Raw genomic sequence first — 21,993 nt, 5'->3', positions numbered from 1 at the left:
AAACATTCACAAACTCTCTGAGGGACTGACTGAGAATAAAAATAAATAAATAAATATAAATACTGTATATCTGCACACACAAATCATGCAAATCAGCAAACGGCGCAAACACACACCAGAACGAATCTGTGCATTTCTGATGGACAAAATAGACATAAATAACAATAGTTATAATTATAATCGTTGTTTGAGATATATCAAGTCAATAATTATAATCATGTAATTTTAGATATATCAAGTCATTCATATTCAGATATAAGTCATATTAGATACAAGTCAAGTCATATTTAGATATATTAAGTCATAATTTTAGATACAAGTTATTTTAGATTTAAATCAAGTCATATTTAGATATAACAAGTAATAATTATAATCATAATAATTATTTTAGATATATATCAAGCCATTCATAATCAGTTATAAGTCATAATTAGATATATTAAGTCAATAATTATAATCATAATAATTATTTTAGATATATTAAGTCATTAATATTCAGATATAAGCCATTTTAAATACAAGTCAAGTCCTATTTAGATATATTAAGTCAATAATTATAATCATTATTTTAGATACAAGTTATTTTAGATTTAAGTCAAGTCATATTCAGATATATTATGTCAAAAATTATGATCATAATCATTATTTTAGATATGTAAAGTCAGCCATATTCAGATACAAGTCATTTTAGATACATGTCAGGTCAAATTAAGATATATTAATTATTTTAGATACAAGTCATTTTACATATAAGTCAATAGTTATAATATATATATATATATATATATATATATATATATATATATATATATATATATATATATATATATATATATATATATATATATATATATATATATATATGAGCAATTCCATGAAAATGTCAACCTTGCCATGAAAAGAAAAAATGTTTTCACCAAGATAGCGAAACTGTTTCTACATTTTTTGCGTAGGCAAGTGTTTTACAGTACTTTAAAAATACTTAAAAATGTCTGTCAATGTTTTCAAACTATATTTTATTTACCAAAGTCAAACAAATGGCAATTTCCCATCTGTCACATCCATAACGAAAAAGTGTCACATCCATAACAAAGCTTTTCCCTCAAACATGCAAAAATGTCAAAATAACATCAATCATTTTGTTCTATAAAGAGCCAACTCTTATGCTTTTGATGAGCATTATTTATTTTGGGTTGTGCAGTGAATTTCTACAAAATATGTTGTATACTGTAAACTCGCAGACTTTTTTTGTCTCATCCATAACGCTTGTTTATTTTCCTCATTTAAAGTATGAAAATGTTCACAGATTGAAAGTTTTTGATCCCATAACTCTGTGGTTAGTTGCTTTGGAAAACATAAACAGAGGAATCAATATAATGTTAACGTATACTTTCTCTGCAAATTTATGTTTTGAATTTTTACTGCAAATGTATATAAAATTGAATATATATATATATATATATAATTATTATTATTATAATACTTTTTTTTCAAGACACTTCTATACAGCTTAAAGTGACATTTAAAGGCTTAACTAGGTTAATTAGGTTAACTAGGCAGGTTAGGGGAATTAGGCAAGTTATTGTATAAAGATGGTTTGTTCTGTAGACTATCAGAAAAAATATACATTGCTTAAAAGGGCTAATAATTTTGTCCCTAAAATGGTGTTTAAAAAAATAAAAACTACTCTTATTCTAGCCGAAATAAAACAAATAAGACTTTCTCCAGAAGAAAAAATATTATCAGACATACTGTGAAAATTTCCTGAATCTGAAATTTAAAGAGGCCTAATAATTCTGACTGCAACTGTTTATTTATATATATATATATATATATATATATATATATATATATATATATATATATATATATATATATATATATATATATATATATATATATATTAGGGATGTAACGGTATCAGAATTTCATGGTACGGTAATACCTCGGTATGAATGTCACGGTACGGTATTTATTGAATCATTTACAGGAAAAACAAAACTTATAAAAATACTCCAAAAAAGTGCCAAAAGTGTCAATGACATACAAATTAGCCATCTATCTGTAAGCTTTGAAACAGGAACTTCAATTTTAATAACAAAAAAATATTAAACCATGTAAAAAAATAAAGTTTCAATTTAGTATTGTTGAAAACTCATCACATTCAACATTTAATCACTCACTCACTTAGATAGAGATGGGTTTAAAGGAAAATGATCATATAAATATAATCTGGTAAAAGCTGGTATCTCTGGGTATTTACAATGTCCCCTGCAACAGAAAAACCCCTCTCATTTGGGACTGAGGTTTCTGGGACAAGAGAGATATGACTTGGCCCAGGTTGACAGCAGTGGTTAACGTTGTGCATTGTCTTTCCCCCACTTGAGAGGACAAACCATGAGTAAAATAGAGGTCTCATGTCTGCATCAATCTGAACAGTGTGCTGTTCAGATTGCTATTCAGTACGCGCGCGACAACACAGCTGATAAGAACTCGCGCGACAACACAGCTGATAAGAACTCGCGCGACAACACAGCTGATAAGAACTCGCGCGACAACACAGCTGATAAGAACTCGCGCGACAACACAGCTATTCAGTACGCGCGCGGCAACAACACCCGCTTTAGAGTTTTTCAGCTCTTTTTCATCCCCGCTTCTAGCAGCACACTCCATTTCCGCATTACTGGATCTGTAGCGACAACAGAGCGCAAGGGATGATGGTCAAGCATGGGCTGATGGGAATTGTAGTTTTCGCTACCTCCCGTTCGCTTCATTCGCCTGAGCAAATTTTCTCACAAGACCTATAGTTTTACCGAGTCATGCGACTTCGGTAATATCGAAAAAAATTAATATTGTGGTATGACGGTATTTACAATACCGTTACATCCCTAATATATATATATATATAGTTGTTGTTTTTTTTCATCTTTAGATTTCAGATTTTCAAACACTTGCATTTTGCATCATCAAACACCAATCCTAACAATTTACCACCAATTTTATTTGTGTTACTTTTAAATTACTAGGTGGAGAGAAAAAGGAGTGGAAACACAGAGAAAATAAATAGTGGCAGAAACAGTATAAATAGACATGAACAGCATCATGTTTACACCGCAAGAGCAAAGAAAGTGGTTTAAGCAAACTATAAAGGGTGTAAATACTGGGAACACACTTGATGATCAATGCAGAAATGTGTTACTCGTACTGAAGATAAAAAAATACCAGAGCAATGCAGGAATGAGTATGAATATGCAGAAGAATACATCAGGATCAAATGCTCTTCTACATTATTGGATGAGCTGCAGTCATAATCTCTACACACATCTTGTTATGTATGAGCATGGATTTACAGGAATATGTGTAGTGTATTTCAGCTGGTGTCAGTGTGTGTGAGCGTGAGCAGATGTTGATGGGTGAAAGCAGCAGATGAAGCAGATGAAACCAGAAAGTCCTCATCTCATTAAAGAGAGAGAAGCGTTTGAAGTGGCGTCTTCAACATGACCCAGATCACAGCAGATCCACAAAACACAACCTCAGACTGAACAAAGCATTTCCTGCGCACGCATAGCAACACACACAGACTCACACACACACTCTCTCTGCCATTGGCTCATCTGGGCTTCATGTTGGTTGGTTGGTAGAAGAGCAGAACTCCAGCATTGCGTGCCAAAAGCCATCAGGGAAAAACTCAAAGCCAAAGACACGTGATGCTGAACCACACACACATCCCTCATTACACACTCACACACCAGACACTACGGCACACACCACGCCTAAACCTTCACCTCCACCCAAACCTCAGTCTACACATCTTTACTTCCACAAATGTACCTTTAATTTCTCCACTTGCACCTAAACCTCCACCTAATCTTCAATACTCACCTCCACCCGTTTTATCCACCTCCTCCTACAACCAAACCTCCATCTGCATCTCCACCCAGACCTTTGACCCTCCCATCCAAACATCCTACACATACATCTCTACTACTTCCACCTCTATCTAAACTTACACCAAATGTCTACTCCTTTACCTACTCCTCCACCCAAACCTTTACCTCCTCCTTCATCTAGATCGCTTCACCTCATCCCAACCTTTTAACCTTTTATACCAGCATGTCCACCAAAGCCTCCACCTAAAGATTCACCTCCTTTTTCTATAGTACATACACCCAAACATTTCACCTTCATCTCCATCAAAACCTCCACCTCCTACTACAGCACATGCACTCAAACTATTCACCTCTTCCTTTACTACATTCTCCACCCAAACCTTCACCTCCTTAAACATAATCTAGACCTCCACCCAACCCTTTAACAACCCTCTACCGCCATCTCCACCCAAACTTTCTCCTCCTTCACCTCTATCTTAACATAAATCTCACCTTTCGTTACTTACATCACCTACACCCAAACTTTTTACCTCATCCTACACCTCTATCTCCACCTAAACCTCCACCTATATAACCTTTATCTACACATCAACACAAATGTTTCATATCCTCCTTAACCTCCATCTCCACCAAAACCTCCACCTAATTATTATACATCACCTACACCCAAACTTTTCACCTCATCCTTTACCTCCATCTCCACATTAATCTCCACCAACATCCTCCTACACAACACAAATGTTTCACATCCTCCTTTACCTCCATATCCAACAAAACCTCCACCTCCCTTTTCTACATCACTTACGCTCAAACTTTCACCCCTCCTTCATTTCTATCTCCACCTAAACCTCCGCCCAAACTTTCTCCTCCTCCTTCACCTCCATCTTAACATAAACCTCAACTGTTGTTATTTACATCACCTACACCCAAACTTTTTACCACATCGCCACCATCTCCTCCTAAACCTCCACCTACATAACCTTTATCTACAGCTCAACACAACTGTTTTACATCCTCCTTCACCTCCATCTCCACCAAAACATTCAGCCAATTATTCTACATCATCTACACCCAAACATTTACCTCCTCCATCCTTTCCATCTTCACCCAAACTTTATCCTCCTCCTTCACCTCCATCTTAACATAAACATCATCTATCATTATTTACATCACCTACACCCAAACTTTTTACCACATCGCCACCATCTCCTCCTAAACCTCCACCTACATAACCTTTATCTACAGCTCAACACAACCGTTTCACATCCTCCTTCACCTCCATGTCCACTAAAACCTCCTTTTTCTACATCACCCACACCCAAACATTTACCTCCTCCATCCTTTCCATCTCCACCCAAACTTTATCCTCCTCCTTCACCTCCATCTTAACATAAACATCAACTATCATTATTTACATCACCTACACCCAAACTTTTTTACCTCATCCTATACCACAACCTCCACCTACATAACCTTTTTCCACACTTCAACACAAATGTTTCTCCTTCTCCTTCACCTCCATCTCCACCAAAACCTCTAGCTAAATAGTCTACATCGCCTACACCCAAACTTTTCACCTTATCCTATACCACCACCTCCACCTAAACCTCCACCAACATCACCTTTATCTACACATGAGCACAATTGTTTCACATCCTCCTTTACCTCAATCTCTATCAAAACCTTCACCTCCTTTTTCTACATCACCTACGCCCAAACTTCACATCCTCCTTCATTTCCATCTCCACCCAAACTTTCTCCTCCTCCTCCACCTCCATCTTAGCATAAACCTTAACTTTCATTAATTACATCACCTACACCCAAACTTTTCCTTTCATCCTATACCTCCATCTCCACCTAAACCTCCATCAACATCACTTTTATCTACACATCAGCACAAATGTTTCACATCCACCTTCACTTCCATCTCCACTAAAACCTCATTTTTCTACATCAACTACGCCCAAACATTTACCTCCTCCATCATTTCCATCTCCACCCAAACGTTATCTTCCTCGCTCACCTCTATCTTACAATAAACTCCAACTTCCATTATTTACATCACCTACACCCAAACTTTTCACCTCATCCTATACCTCCATCTCCACCTAAAAACATCCACCTCTAATATTTACATGACCTACACCTAAACCCAAACTTTACAACTCTTTTAATACTTCAGCTCCACCCAAACCTTTGAACCCCTTCACCTCCATCTCCAACTCCACCCAAAAATCCGCCTCCTCCATCTCTAAACATCACCTAGAGTGTTTTTTCAGCAGTGTAAAAGTACTAAGCACCACATTAAAGAACAAAGCGGCAACTTTCAGTTTATGTGAGTGTGACGTGCAGATGGTGGTGCAGATACGAGTTCATTTAAGTGCCGAAACTCACTATAATTGAACAGGAATCCTCCGGAAAGGGTTGATGATCATCTCACTCTTACAATACACAATTACTGCACGCATAATTGACAGTTACATCCTTTTAATTACACGATGGCTCGAGCTATAATGAGGCCAATGAATGATGCAAGAAGCAAAAAGTCAAGAAAATAATGATCAGTGTTTTTGTCAGCGGGGTTGAATCGTTTCCACAGCGTCGTCTGAGTGTGAATCCTAAACAAGCAGAGAACTCAATTAACACCACAGCGAGAGCACTAGAAATAATCCATAAATGCCCGAGGCTTCAGATCAGGCAGCGTCAGAGCAAAGCAAACCTTACGGGGGTCCGACATTTAACTCTGTCTGGCAGAGCGGATTTAACAAATCCACAAAGATTTAAGAACACGCAGAAAAACTAGCGTCTCTCCTTCTGTACATCTGCTGTGCATCTGAGCATTCACGTTTCATATGCTGCTCACTTCGCTGTGGTTTATTTTGCTTTCTGTTGACTAGAAGATCATTTACACACTGAAACATGGTATTTCAATATCAAATTTATGTTGATATTTAATGTTACATTTTAATATGTTTATACACACGATGGAGTTAACAACAATTAACAAACTGAGAGCACAAAACTACAGGCAATTATTTTGCTAACTGAAATTGAAATGCTGTGTGTTTTTACAGTGTTTAGTGTCTGTGTTTCTCCTCATTCTTGCCTCTGTGATGGTTTTTGCAGAAAAAAGTATACATTCTGGATTAGGGTTATATATATATACAGTATATTTATAATTTTTATAGGATATAATTTTATTTTTATTGAATAATTTAGTTTTATTTAATATTTTATTATTTATTTATGCTACATTTATCAAGATAGAAGGATAACATAAACATTTCCCCTAAATAAATCACTTTTTCATGTTGGTTTTGTTATATATTTGACACAATTGTTGTGTATTTTGTTGTGTGTGAGTGTGTTTAGTGTGTGTGCTTTTCCTAATTCTTTACTTTGCGATGTTTTTTGCAGAAAATATAAAAATATACTAATATAATATCAATATAAAAGCAATATGTGGATATTTGTGATATTTCTGTGTGTGTGTGTGTGTGTGTGTGTGTGTGTGTGTGTGTGTGTGTGTGTGTGTGTGTGTGTGTATAAACATTCATTCAATCATTTTCTTTTCGGCTTAGTTCCTTTATTAATCAGGGGTCACCAGAGTGTAATGAACCACCAACTATTCCAGCATATGTTTTACGCAGTGGGTGCCCTTCCAGCTGCAACCCATCACTTGAAAAACTCCCATACACGCTTATATTCACACTCATATACTATGGACAATTTAGCCTACCCAGTTCCTCTATAGCACATGTGTTTGGACTGTTGGGGAAACTGGAGCACCCAGAGGAAACCAACGCTAACACGGGGAGAACATGCAAATTCTACACAGAAAAGCCCACTGACCCTGCCGAGGCTCGAACCAGCAACCTTCTTGCTATGAGGCGACAACACTACCCATTGTGCCACCACAATGGAACTCGTGTGTGTGTGTGTGTGTGTGTGTGTGTGTGTGTGTGTGTGTAAACAAACTTATTTAATGACAACCATATGTGTGTGTGTGTGTGTGTAAAACAAATCTATTTCATGCAATGTGTGTCTGTGTGTGTTTGTGTGTGTGTGTGTGTGTGTGTGTGTGTGTATACTTATTTAATGAAAATAATTTGTATTTGTGTGTGTGTGTGTGTGTACTTATTTAATTGAAAAATGTGTGTGTGTGTGTGTGTATACTTATTTAATGAAAATAATTTGTATTTGTGTGTGTGTGTGTGTGTGTGTGTGTGTGTGTGTGTGTGTGTGTGTGTGTGTGTGTGTGTGTGTGTGTGTGTTTTTGTGTGTACATGTTTAATTTAAAAAATGTGTGTGTGTGTATACTTATTTAATGAAAATAATTTGTATTTGTGTGTGTGTGTGTGTGTGTGTGTGTGTGTGTTTTTGTGTGTACATGTTTAATTTAAAAAATGTGTGTGTGTTTGAGTGTGTGTGTATACTTATTTAATGAAAATAATTTGTATTTGTGTGTGTGTGTGTGTGTGTTTGTGTATACTTATTTAAATAAAATAACGTGTGTGTGTGTGTGTGTGTGTGTGCTCAAACTTATTTATTGAAAATAACTTGAGTGTGTGTGTGTGTGTGTGTGTGTGTGTGTGTGTGTGTGTGTGTGTGTATGTTTGTGTATGTTTGTGTGTATACTTATTTAATGAAATAATTTGTATTTGTGTGTGTGTGTGTGTTTGTGTATACTTATTTAAGTAAAGTAACGTGTGTGTGTATGTGTGTGTGTGTGTGTGTGTGTAAACCTATAAATGATAAAAATGATAATTATAAATGATAACAAATATTACATATATATATATATATATATATATATATATATATATATATATATATATATATATATATATATATATAACATATTTTAATAATTTTTATTTATTGCAAAAAAACTCAATCTAAAAGTATTTAAATTTAATATTACATATAACTTTTTTGTTATAAAAAAACTGCTTCATATTCAGTGTATATATATATATATATATATATTACATTTATTATTTTGTTTGTTAATATAATAACCAATAACAATAACAAATAATATAATAATTTCATGAGAAGTTTTTGCAAGAAAAATTAATTCTTTCTAGTTTTTACTTTTTGATTTCCATCAATTTCTTGTGTTTTTTGTTGTTGTAAATGTGTCTCTAAAACACCGCGCTTTTCCAGTGTAAGAGTCAGAAAACTCAAAACAGCCTGAAACAAACTCTGATTTGAGCATTTTGACAAAGACTGACTGCACATAAATCACTCCTGAGTTTTTTGTTTTTTTTGAAGGGCTCGTCCTGTGTCGTCTGAAGGTGCTTTCACTGAGAAAGCGCTCATAAATTCTCTTGATATGTTTCCTGGACTAATGCGTCTATCAGATGCTTTATGGCTGCATTGTAGCTGCTCAAACATGCCATAAAAGCATTGTAAAGTCTGCTGGACCGAGTGCTTCCTCCAGACCGCTAATTGCTCAGCGTTTTTACAGGCGTATTACCTCATCTCTTTATGGAAATATTTATGTTTCTGTCCGGGACCAGTGTTTTATCATTGCTGCTTGATTTTGGATGGAGATCCAGAGACTGCAGGATTACTGAACGGATGAGCTGATTTGAGTTTGGGCTGCAGGACGATTAGGAGTAAATAAATACGCACGTCAGAATTATTCGCCCCCCTGTGAATTTTTATTTATTTCTCAAATATTTTCCAAATGATGTTGAACAGATTCAGGAATTTTCCACAGTATTTCCTATAATATTTTCAACCCAAGCTCATTCTGAAAACGTAGTCCCGCGGACGTTTCTGGAGACAGCAGAATACGTCCCGGCAGGTACGTACGGCTGCGTAAATTTTTTTCAAGCAAACGCTAAGGGGCGGTGTGGCGCTGTTCCCTATTGCGCTGGCCGGCCGGCCGACCGACCGCTTACCTCCTTGTGGAGGGCTTCCCCGCTGCAACCCGTTTGTCCACTCAGCTCATTGTGTACGTCGGCAGGTTCGAGATGCAGAGAGGAGTCGACCACGGCGATCGGTTTAGAGTCCGGGGAAGAGCAGTTCCAGCAATCAGGTAAGACAAAAACAGAATCCCAAAAATTAAGTGAACGAGTTTCGTAACAGGGTGAGGACGCTGTGAAATCCGAAAACGCGGTAGGAAAAAAAAAATCAGGGCTTTTCTTTTTTTGGACGGCTTTTGTAAACTGTTGCTCGGGGTTTAGATAAGCGAGCGGGCGGGCGGGTCGATCGGTAAAATTGGTTGGGTTCAGGGAAGGAGAAGGGCGGGTCTGCCGATTGGCCGGTCGCGCAGTCAATCATCCGGTCAGTCGGACAGCGGCCTCCGGTGGGTTTACGCGAGAACAGCGCGGGCGCGAACCGCACTCGCGAGAGGCGTCTGAGGAGCGAAAAAGCGCACAACAGCGGCCTCTCGCGAATTCGCAAACTGCAGCCGTACATACCCGCCGGGACGTATTTCGCAGTCTCCACAAACGTCCGCGGGACTACGTTTCCACAATGAGCCTGGGTTGAATATTTTTGTCTTCTGGAGAAAGTCTTATTTGTTTTATTCTATTTCCACACCAGAGACACGGGTGTTTTTAGGAAATATTTCTAGTACACCAAAACGTGTGGTTTTGGTTTAGCATTATTATGGCTGTTTTATGTTATAATTAGTGCGATTCAAGCGATGGATCTGCGACAGAGAAACTATGAGTTTTGGGAAACCCTCGTCACTACATCGTTCTTTTTACCAAATAATGCATCGTACCATGATATTTCAGCTGTGAGTTGCATCGTTGTTTGGGAAACGCACCCCTGTATTGTAAATAAATCATATCAACATTTTAATATTACTATTATTATATTAAAATTATATACGTGAACAGGGCCGGAGTGGGACTCTTTTTCAGCCCTGGAGTTTCAAGCCTCAGACCGGCCCACCTCAGTTCACCACTGACTATATTAAAATAAGGTTATTTCCAATTCAGTTTCTAATTACACTATCACGTCTTCTTTTGAGAAAACAGCTCTTTTAGAACTTCAAATGTTCAACAACCCTTACAGTATTATGTCTTAACAATAAAAATGAAAAAAAAAAAAATTACTACTCAGACAAGGACCAAACCCAGGTTGGCCGCGTCATAATCTAACGTACTAACCACTGTACCACAACAGCTGTACGTTTAATGGTGACTTATCTAGTTATATCATCATTAACCTGCATCCTGCTCACGAGGCTACGAGAAAATAGATAAAAAGAGCAGAGCTGCGGTAAAATAATGAATAAGAAGGCTGTGGTCAAGTAAATAATTAAATTATTTTTAAAAAGTGTGACTGCTGAGAGCAACATATTCTGGAACTAGGGACGCCGGCCCTCGCGGCCAAAAAACAGATTTCTCCCGGTCCTCCCGATTAGCCAATCTGGGCTTGTACGTGAAATTAATTTATATATATATATATATATATATATATATATATATATATATATATATATATATATATATATATATATATATATATATCTATATATAAATTTACACACATTTAAGTAAATAAATAGACACAATGATGGAGTTTCTGCATCTTGCTATACACTATGAACAGCAGCTACGCTAATTATTCTCTTTATTCTCTATTTCCACCTGGGGATACTCATCCCGAGGTCCTCAGATTATGCGGAGTCACTGATTGGATCCAAGACCAGTGACGAGATGATCCCAAGTAGTCCATAATCCGGGACCAGGCCGTATCCTGAGCTGCTGTGCCGGTCATGGAGGAGTGGATAACATGAGACTGATTCCAGTGACGCTCCAGGGACAGACGAGTCTTCACTGAGGCCAGCTTCCAGCCTCCACCGCTGAGACTGCAGCTCTGCACAAGACTTTTGGCCAGCAGAGAAATTAAAATGGTCGAGCCGAACTAAGTCTGGTTCTCTCAAGGTTTTTTTCTTCACTCTCCTATTGGTGAAGTTTTTTTTCCCTCTCCGCTGTCACCACTGGCTTGCATGGTTCGGGATTGGTAGAGCTACGCATCGATGAATTTGCTATTCAGTGTTTGAACTCTCAGTAATGATTTTAAACCACACTGAACTGATCTAAACTGAACTGAACTTAAACACTAAAACTGAACTACCCTGTTCCAGTTACTATGACCATATATGTGAAGCTGCTTTGACACAATCTACATTGTAAAAGCGCTATACAAATACAGCTGAATTGAATTGAATTAAAACTCTGTGTAAATCTGCAGATTCTGTGTAAGCTTAGCTATTAAAACTATCATGTTTAGAAATGTCCTGTTAAATTAGGGTAAAACATTCAGGGGGGCTAATAATTCAGACTTCAGCTGCATTTCCCCAGTATCTACTCTTCTAAACAGTCAGTCATAACCAGAATGCTTTATGTCTTTGGTTAAGCGAAACCATGTTGAAGAGCAGTGCTAATTACTCCTCGCTCACATTCCAGTGAAAGTCTAAAGCATGCCATTAGTTACTTCGCAGCCTGTAATTAAGCCTCCTGCTTTTCTCCTCCGGTGCTTCTGTTGTTCAGCGCTGGTTTACCTGCTAGTTTTACACCGCGTCTCTTCCAGCCATCTTTTGTGTTTCTGAACAAAGAGCTGGGTTTTGGTTACGATGCTGCGAGCTGAAAAAACAACCCAACACAGCCACACAAACACCCTGAATGTCCAGGTGAAAACGACACCTGTGAAACAGAGGAGCAGGGGCATGTTTACACTCACTCACCGACCTCCGCTCATTAAACTCTTCACTTACATTACTTTAATTTAATTTAATTTTTTTTATATTTAATTTAATTTAGTTTAATTTAGTTTTTTTATATTTTATTTTTGTTTACATTATTTCTTACATTTTTATTTATTTATTTTATTTTTATTTATATATATTTTTTATTTTTATTAGTTTGTTTTATTTTTATTTATACATATTTTTTATTTTTATTAGTTTGTTTTATTTTTATTTATATATATTTTTTATTAGTTTTTTTTTAATTTATTTATATATATATATATTTTTTTTTTATTTATACATATTTTTTATTAGTTTGTTTTATTTTTATTTAAACATAATTTTTTAATTAGTTTGTTTTATTATTCTTTTATTAGTTTGTTTTATTTTTATTTATATATATTTTTATTTTTATTAGTTTGTTTTATTTTTATTTATACATATTTTTTATTTTTATTAGCTTGTTTTATTTATATATATTTTTTATTAGTTTTTTATTTATTTATATATATATATATCTTATTTTATTAGTTTGTTTTATTTTTATTTTTACATATTTTTTATTAGTTTGTTTTATTTTTATTTAAACATAATTTTTTAATTAGTTTGTTTTATTATTCTTTTATTAGTTTGTTTTATTTTTATCTATACATAATTTTTTATTAGTTTGTTTTATTTTTATTTATACGTATTTTTTATTTTATTAGTTTGTTTTATTTTTATTTATACATATTTTTATATTTATTAGTTTGTTTTAATTTTATTTATACGTATTTTTTGTTTTATTAGTTGGTTTTATTTTTATTTAGTATACATGTTTTTTATTCTTATTAGTTTGTTTAAATTTTATTTATATATATTTTTTATTAGTTTGTTTTAATTTTATTTATACGTATTTTTTTTAATTAGTTTGTTTTAATTTTATTTATACGTATTTTTTTTTTATTAGTTTGTTTTTATGGTGATGGAGATGATGAGCGTCACGGTGGATCAGTGGGTAGCAGGATCGTCTCACAGCAAGAAGTTTGCTGGCTTGAGCCTCGCCTGGGTCAGTTGGCGCTTCTGTGTGGAGTTTGCATGTTCTCCCCATGTTGGAGTGGGTTTCCTACGGGTTTTCCCCACAGACCAAAGGTGAATTGGGTAGGCTAAATTGTCCGTAGTACATGTGTGTGAATGAGTGTGTACGAGTGTTTCCCTGTAATGGTAAAACATGTGCTGGATAAGTTGGCGGTTCATCCCGCTGTGGCGACCCCAGGTTAATAAAGGGACTAAGCTGAAAAGAAAATTAATGAATGATGATGACTATGATTAGTCCCTTGGTCCCTTTATTTATCAGGGGTCGCCAAAGTGGAATGAACCGCCAACTTGAAAGAACACTTCCAGCTGCAACCCAGTAGTGGGAAACACCCACACACACTTATTCGCTACACACACACACACACACTACAACCAATTACGTTCATCAATTCCCTTATAGCGCATGTGTTTAGACTATGGGGAAACTGGAGCACCAAGAGGAAACCCACGCCAACACGGGGAGAACATGCAAACTCCACACAATAATGTCAACTGCAGCCAAGACTCGGACGAGCGACCTTTTTGCTCTAAGGGCCACAGTGCTAACCACGGTGGGGGAAACCAGAGCGCACGGGGAGAACATGCAAACTCTATACAGAAACGCCAACTGACCCAGCCGGGACTCGAACCAGCGACTTTCTTGATGTGAGCAGACAATGCTAACCACTGAGCCACCGTGCCGCCCCAACTGAAGTTCAGTCTAATATAAATGTCATTGCTAAAAGCTGATCCTCATGATCTGTCCTGCACAAACATCTGCTTAAAACAATGGAGAAATAAGAGGAAAGTCTCTTAATTCCCCAATCTCCATCACACACCAGAGCACTTCAAGAATGCTTTAAAATAAAAATAAAAAAGCCACAATTTACAATTTACTAAAAAGGTTTAAGGTAAGTGGTTGCAAACAATAGATATGTGCTGAGTTTAAAGAAATAAATTAAGTTGGATATTACTACATTCAATGTGTTTGTTTAAATTCAGCCCATATTAATTGTTTGCAACCACTTAGCTTTAAAAAAGTGTAGTGAATCTAATTAATCTTTTTTTGCATGTGTGTGTGTGTGTGTGTGTGTGTGTGTGTGTGTGTGTGTGTGTGTTACCGATGATCCGCTCTGAGATTGAGCCTGACCCCGGCATGCACGCAATCCTGCTCTTTCTTTCCCTTCGCATTACTTCTGCTATTCTAACTTTTCCACTTCTGAGCCGCATCAATTATGCACTAGAATAACAGGAGGCCGCGCGACATAAAGGCCGATTATGGGCTGAATTATTCACACACACCTTCGTGCCATCAAGCTTTTCTCCGCGAGGAAACGGAGCGTCGCATCTGACAAACTTTAATCCACATTTTACACTTTGACACCGAGAGCTTTTGAGAACAATCTTGCAGCTGATGTTTAACGTAGCGTTTTTCCCCCACACTGTTATATTTTACTATTTTTCACTATTTGTTAAGAGTTAACAAAAATAAAACAACTTTATTTTTATTAATTAAAGTTATTAAAATTAAATAAAAAAATGAACAAAAAATATGGTATGTTATTTTAAAATGTGGATAGTACAGTATCGTGTATAATACACTATATATACATTATTTATTCATTTCAATTTGTACATTAATTTATTAAAAATAATTTCAAACAAATACAATAATTATATCAACAAAATAACGTTTAAAAATTACACCAAACACGTGTTCCTATTTTTAAATGTTAAAAATCTTTTGTTTTTTTCATAGACAATAATAATAAAACAATAACAATAACAATAATAATAATAATAATAATAATGATAATAATTTATAATTGGTTAATGCATAAACCAAAAAAGAACAACTTTTTTAAATTAATTAATGTTAACATAGATTACATAAAAAAATATTAACATAAATTATATTAACATACAAATAAGGTGCTTTATTTTAAAATTTGTAAAAAAAAAAAAAGTATTATATAATATTGTATTTATGTATATATATATCTATCAAATCAAAATCACTTTTATTGTCACATCATCAGCAGCACGTGTGCTATGATGAGTGAAAAGCTTATATATAAAATTAATGTTTTAAAAAATGCGTGTTCATATTTTTATTTGTTTGTTTATTAAAAGGGTCTTGTTTTTTCATAGACATTTTAATTAAATAATCTAATAATAACAACGATAATATTAATAACAATGATAATTATAATAACAATATTATTAATAATAATATTCTTATTATTAGTATTATTATTATTATTATTATTATTATTATTATTATATTCATTTAAAATTGACTAATGCATGAACTAAAGGTTAAGGTGACATTAAAATATATATTAACATTAACAAATGGATTCTTATTTTAAAATGTTACCAAAATGTGTTAAAAATTATATGTACTGGATGGTATAATGCACGTTAAATATATATATATATATATGTATATATATATATATATGTATATATATATATATATATATATATATATATATATATATATATATATATATATATATATATATATATATATATATATATATATATATATATAAATGATGCATTTAAAAAAAAAGCAATAATAACAATAACACAAAAAAGTTCTAAATAAATATGTTATTTTTATTTGGTAAAATATTTATTTTATAATTGATATTATTACCAACATAAACAACATAAAAATAATAATAAAATAATAATATAAAATTTTATTACACTTATTTTATTTTATAGTTTTTTATTTGTTTTGTTTTGTTTTGTTTTTCATTCATATGTTGTGAATGAAAAGTGTAAGACTAATATATTAAAATCTGTAAATTAATCAAATAAAAATATAACAATACTAACAATAAAATATAATCATATTCTTTATGTTTTTTTTTACTTATTTTAATGTGCAAAAGTAAAAGTATTTTTGTGAATGAAAATATGTAAATACATCATATTAAAAACTAAATTAGTCAAATAAAATATAACATAACAATAAAATAAAATGATAATAAAATAATTATAATAATTATAATAATAATTTCTAATATGTTTTTCTACTTAATTTAATCTGTTTTTAAGCATGTTGTGAAAGGAAATATGCATATGCATCATCTAAAGTAACAAAATAAAATCATAACATAATAATAAAATAAGATGATATAAATACCAATTTCTAATAAGTTTTTTTTTTACTTATTTTAATGCAAATGTTGTAAACAAAAATATGTAAATGCATTATTAGAAAATGAAAATTATTAAAATATAATATAATAACAACAATAAAATTATAATAATAACAATGATTTGTTTTGCTAACTTATTTTAATGTGTTTAAGTATTTTTATTAAAAATGTAAATTAATAAATTAAAATAAAACATGAAAACAATAACAATAAAATGATAATCATAACAATTACTAATGTTTTGTTCCTTATTTGAATGTGTTTTTACTCATATATTGTAAATAAAAATGTTTAAATGCATCAAATTAGAAACAAAAAAATAAAAATAAAAATAACATAATATTAAAATAATAATATTTTTCAATGTTTTTACTTATTTTAATCTGTTTTAATCATATTTTGTTAAAGAAAATATGTAAATGCATTATATAATAAACTTTAAATTAGTCAAATAAAATATAACATGATAATAAAATAAAATATTTCATATTAAAAACATTTCTAATTTTTGTTACTTGTTTTAATGTGTTTTTAATCATATGTTGTAAATGAAAATGTGTAAATGCATCATATAAAAAACTGTAAATTAGTCAAATAAAAATATAACAATAATAAAAGAAATACATTGATAATATTAATAATAGTTTTCATAATTTTTCATAATGATTTTTTTTCACTTAGGTTCATTTCTGCTTATAGAGAAGCCTTTAAATGTCACTTTAAGCTGATCAATATAGCATCTAGCAAACTAGCATAACTAGTAAAATATTATGTACTGTCATCACAAAATTAGTTATTAAATATAATACATTTAAAAATGCATTTAAAAAAAAATCTTCTTCACATTAATCAGCACTTGGGAAATATCTGAAAATGGATGAAAATATTTAATAACTCAGCCTGTATTGTATTTGTGAATAAATTGAACGCTTGATTCAGAAAGGATTAGTAGTAAAAGAGTTTTCTTGACCTGGTTTCCTTCAGGATTGCGTGCGAAGGTTTTGCCTTCGACTCTGAGATCACAAACAGCTCTTAATATTTCATACTCTCGCCATCATCAGACTCAGCCTCACCGTCTCAACCAATCTGAGAACAGGAAACGCTGCGCTGTGATTGGCTGAGCTAAAGCCCCAAATCACATCCGCCTCCTGCAGCTCCTGATAACAAGAGCACTTTACACATTCAATGAGGAGGAAATAAAGAAGGTCACGCCAAAAAATACAGATATCCAGCAGATCTGATCACTCAGCTTTCAGAAGCACTAAATAAATTGCTATGGAAAAATGACTACAATTATTTTTATTAATGCATTTACATATTTTCATGCATTCAACATATGCTTTACACAAAAAACACTAAACAAATAAACAATAAAAATTTGTCTGGTAAAACATATTAGAACGTATTATTATTTTTGTTGTTGTTGTTTTGTTTTTGTTGTCGTTATTATTATTATTATTATTATTATTATTATTATTATTATTAGCAATGCCAATGATAAAAACAATTATTTAATAAATAAAAAATAAAACAAATAATAACACATTTGGTCTTATTTTTAAATCACGTAATTTTGTTTATATTATTATTATTGTTATTAGTAGTAGTAGTAGTAGTAGTAGTATTAATGTGTTATTATTTTATATTTTTAATTCATTAATAATTTTGAACAATATTATATAAATATTAATATTAAATAAAATTTGAATAAATGTACAAATATTTATTATAATTTGTATAATAATAACAATAATAAAAATAATAATAATTATTATTATTATTACTATTATTATTATCATCATCATCATTATAGTTATCATTCTTATTATTATTCGTATTATTCTTTTTATAGTTGTTATCATTATTATTATTATTATTAAAGTGTTATTATTATTATTATTATTGTCATCATCCATATAGTTATTATTATTAGTAGTAGTAGTAGTAGTAGTATCATTATAGTTATTATTATTATAGTCATCAATATTATCATTATTATTATTTTAAAGTTTAAAGAATTCAGCAGATCTGATATTTCAGCTTTCAGAAGCACTCAAAAAATGTATTATGAAAAAATGACTACATTTATTTTTAGTAATGCATTTACATATTTTCCATGGACAACATATGCTTTTTTTTTTTTTTTAAACACAAAAACATAAGTGTAGTAAAAACAAAGTAGAAAAAAAAACTTATTTCTAGTAGTAGTAGGAGTATTAGTATATTTTATTATTGTCAATGTTAAAAAATGTTTTAATAAAAAGAATAACATGTTGGGTCTTATTTTTAAAAGCATTATAATGTTATTGTTTTAATACTATTATTATTATTATTTTAATGTTTATTTATGTGCATAACTTTTTTATTTATTAACAATATTATATCCAAATATTTTAAAATTTTCAGATTATAGAGATTTTAATGCATTTACACATTTTCACGCATAACATATGCTTTAAAAAATAAACACGATAAAAAAGTGCAACAGAACTTTATTAGAAATTATTATTAGTAGTAGTATATTTTCTTATCAATGTCAATGATGAAAAAATATTTTTATTATATAAATACAATAAAACAATTGGTCTTTTTAATCACATTATTTTGTTGTTATTATTATTATTATTAGTGTTTTATTATAATAATTTAATTTATTATTTAACTTTTTATAGCTTTATTTATTAACAATATTATATCCAAAAAAAAAAAAATAGAGATTTCTAGCAAATCTGATCATTCAGCTTTCAGAAGCTCTCAAAAAAGCATTACGGATTTTTTTAAATGCATTTACATAGTTTCATGCACAACATATGCTTTAAAAATGAACAATAAAGCATGATAGTAAAACATATTCAAAATTATCATTATTATTATTATTATCATCATAATCATCATCATCGTCATCATCATCATCATCATCATCAATGGCAATGATGACAGTATTTAATAAATAAATAATAAAACGTAAATAATATCACATGTTTGGTCCTATTTTTACATTATTTTGTTCTGATGTTAGTGTTAATCGTAACTTGTTATTAACTTACAATTTATTTAAATTCATAACTTTTAATTCATTAACAATATTATAAGCAAAATTAACAAGTGAAATATTTATATTTATGAAATAATATTAATAATAATATTATCACATTAAACTGCATAAATAAAATGAAAACATTAAAGGAAACATAATTTTAATTGCAGCATTTTCTTCCATAATACTTAATTATATTTCAATATTTATTGATTAAAGATCTTAAACAGAGGATTTTCTTGTATAATTCTACTGTATGTAGATGTGTAGTGTATTTAAATTAAGATTTTAATCTCAAAAAATGTGATCGAACCAAATAACGCTCACATTGCTAGATATTTCTCTCATAAAGTAACTCAAAATTGTTTTTATTTTTATATTGTTTATTTATATTACTTTTGAATTGGATTAACATGTTTTATATAATCAGACGTTTCTGAAATAATGCACATGTCATATTATTAGTAGTCAAAGAAGTTTTGGAACACCTAAAGATTTGCAAATAGCCACAAATAAACTGATTTTTATGGCTTAATAATGTTTTGCTCAAAAAAAACTTGCTCAATACGTGCTCTTAAAAGCAGAAGCTGATTACACCGCAGCATTAAGTGTTGTTAGTGTATTGTTTGTCACATTAGTAGAATGAATGGAGGATTAGCGCTGGGTAATGCTTTTAATTTCAGAAAGTGTGATCAAGTCCAATAAAACACAAAATCCTGGATCTTTCCTTCAATTAAACAGTGTGTGAGATTAGTGTCTGACACACACACACACACACACACACACACACTGACCATCTGCTAAACAGAGACCTGAGGCTGATCTGAGGCTTTACGTAGCTGACAGAGACCCGTCACAACACACCGAGACAGACACACACATACATAGACAGACACACACACACACGCACGCACATGCTTGCACGCATAAAGACTCACACACATACCAACACATAGACTGACACAAGCACACGCACACACACACATTTTAGAATGTTATGAACGACTCCTAAAATGTTGATTGTTAACACACACACACACACACACACACACACACACACACACACACACACACACACACACACACACACACACACACGTAACATTTGTCATGCCAATAAAGCAAGTCTGAACTGAGCTGAATAGAGAGGGAGCTCGACCCGACGGGCCCCTCTTAAAGACCATGTGAAGGGTCACTAAACCCAAGATTAATCCAGAGAGAGACAGAATAACAGAAAGAGAGAGAGAGAGAGAATAAAAGAGAGAGATAAAGAGGATCTCCAGACAGTGAAGAGCAGGTTTGAGAAACAGGAGGATGAGCAGACAAACACACACACACAGACACACACAGCTTAACAAACAGATGCTAAAGATCCTGCAGAGACACACAAACTGTTTCAAAGCAGATTTAAAAATCAATTGCAAATTAGAAAGAGGGGTGACACGGTGGCTCAGTGGTTAGCACTGTCACCTCACAGCAAGAAGGTCACTGGTTCAAGTCCCAGCTGGGTCAGTTGGTGTTTCTGTGTTTGCATTTCTTGCATGTTCTCCCCATGTTGGCGTGGCTTTCCTCAGGGTGCTCTGATTTCCCCCAGAGACCATGCGCTGTAGGGGAATTGATTAACTAAATTGGCCGTATTGTATGAGTGTGTGGGAATGTTTGTGTATGGGTGTTTCCCAGTATTGGGTTGCAGCTTGAAGGGCATCCGCTGTGTATATGCTGGATAAGTTGGAGGTTCATTCCACTGTGGCGACCGCTGATTAAAAAAATGGACTAAGCTGAAAAGAAATTGAATAAATAAATGAGTTGGTGGTTCATTCCGCTGTGGCGAACCCTGATGAACAAAGCGACTAAGCCGCAGGAAAATTAATTCAAGATGAACTCAAATTTATTAACATTTATAATTGCACAAATTATAAAACAATAATAAAGATTTACAAAAAATATTAATTCAATTTAAATATTATTATTATTATTATTATTATTATTATTATTATTATTAAGACAAAAAATACACCAAATATTAAATTTTTCGATGAAGCAAACAAAAATTACTGTTTTTCTATAAATTAGCAAACTGTTATTACAAAAATAATAAAACAACAATAATTGGTA

At 32.3% G+C, this 21,993-nt stretch overlaps 1 protein-coding gene across 2 annotated transcripts in view; it reads right to left on the bottom strand.

Moving 5' to 3' along the window:
• Window positions 1-21,993, bottom strand: part of efna5b (ephrin-A5b) — a 198,896-nt gene that overhangs the window by 157,169 nt on the left and 19,734 nt on the right.

Source organism: Danio rerio, chromosome 8 (assembly GCF_052040795.2).
Source record: "Danio rerio strain M-AB ecotype USA chromosome 8, GRCz13ab, whole genome shotgun sequence".
Classification (NCBI taxonomy): Eukaryota; Metazoa; Chordata; class Actinopteri; order Cypriniformes; family Danionidae; genus Danio; species Danio rerio.
The sequence above is the reverse complement of the archived record's forward strand: the minus strand, read 5'-3'. Positions and strand labels throughout refer to the sequence as shown.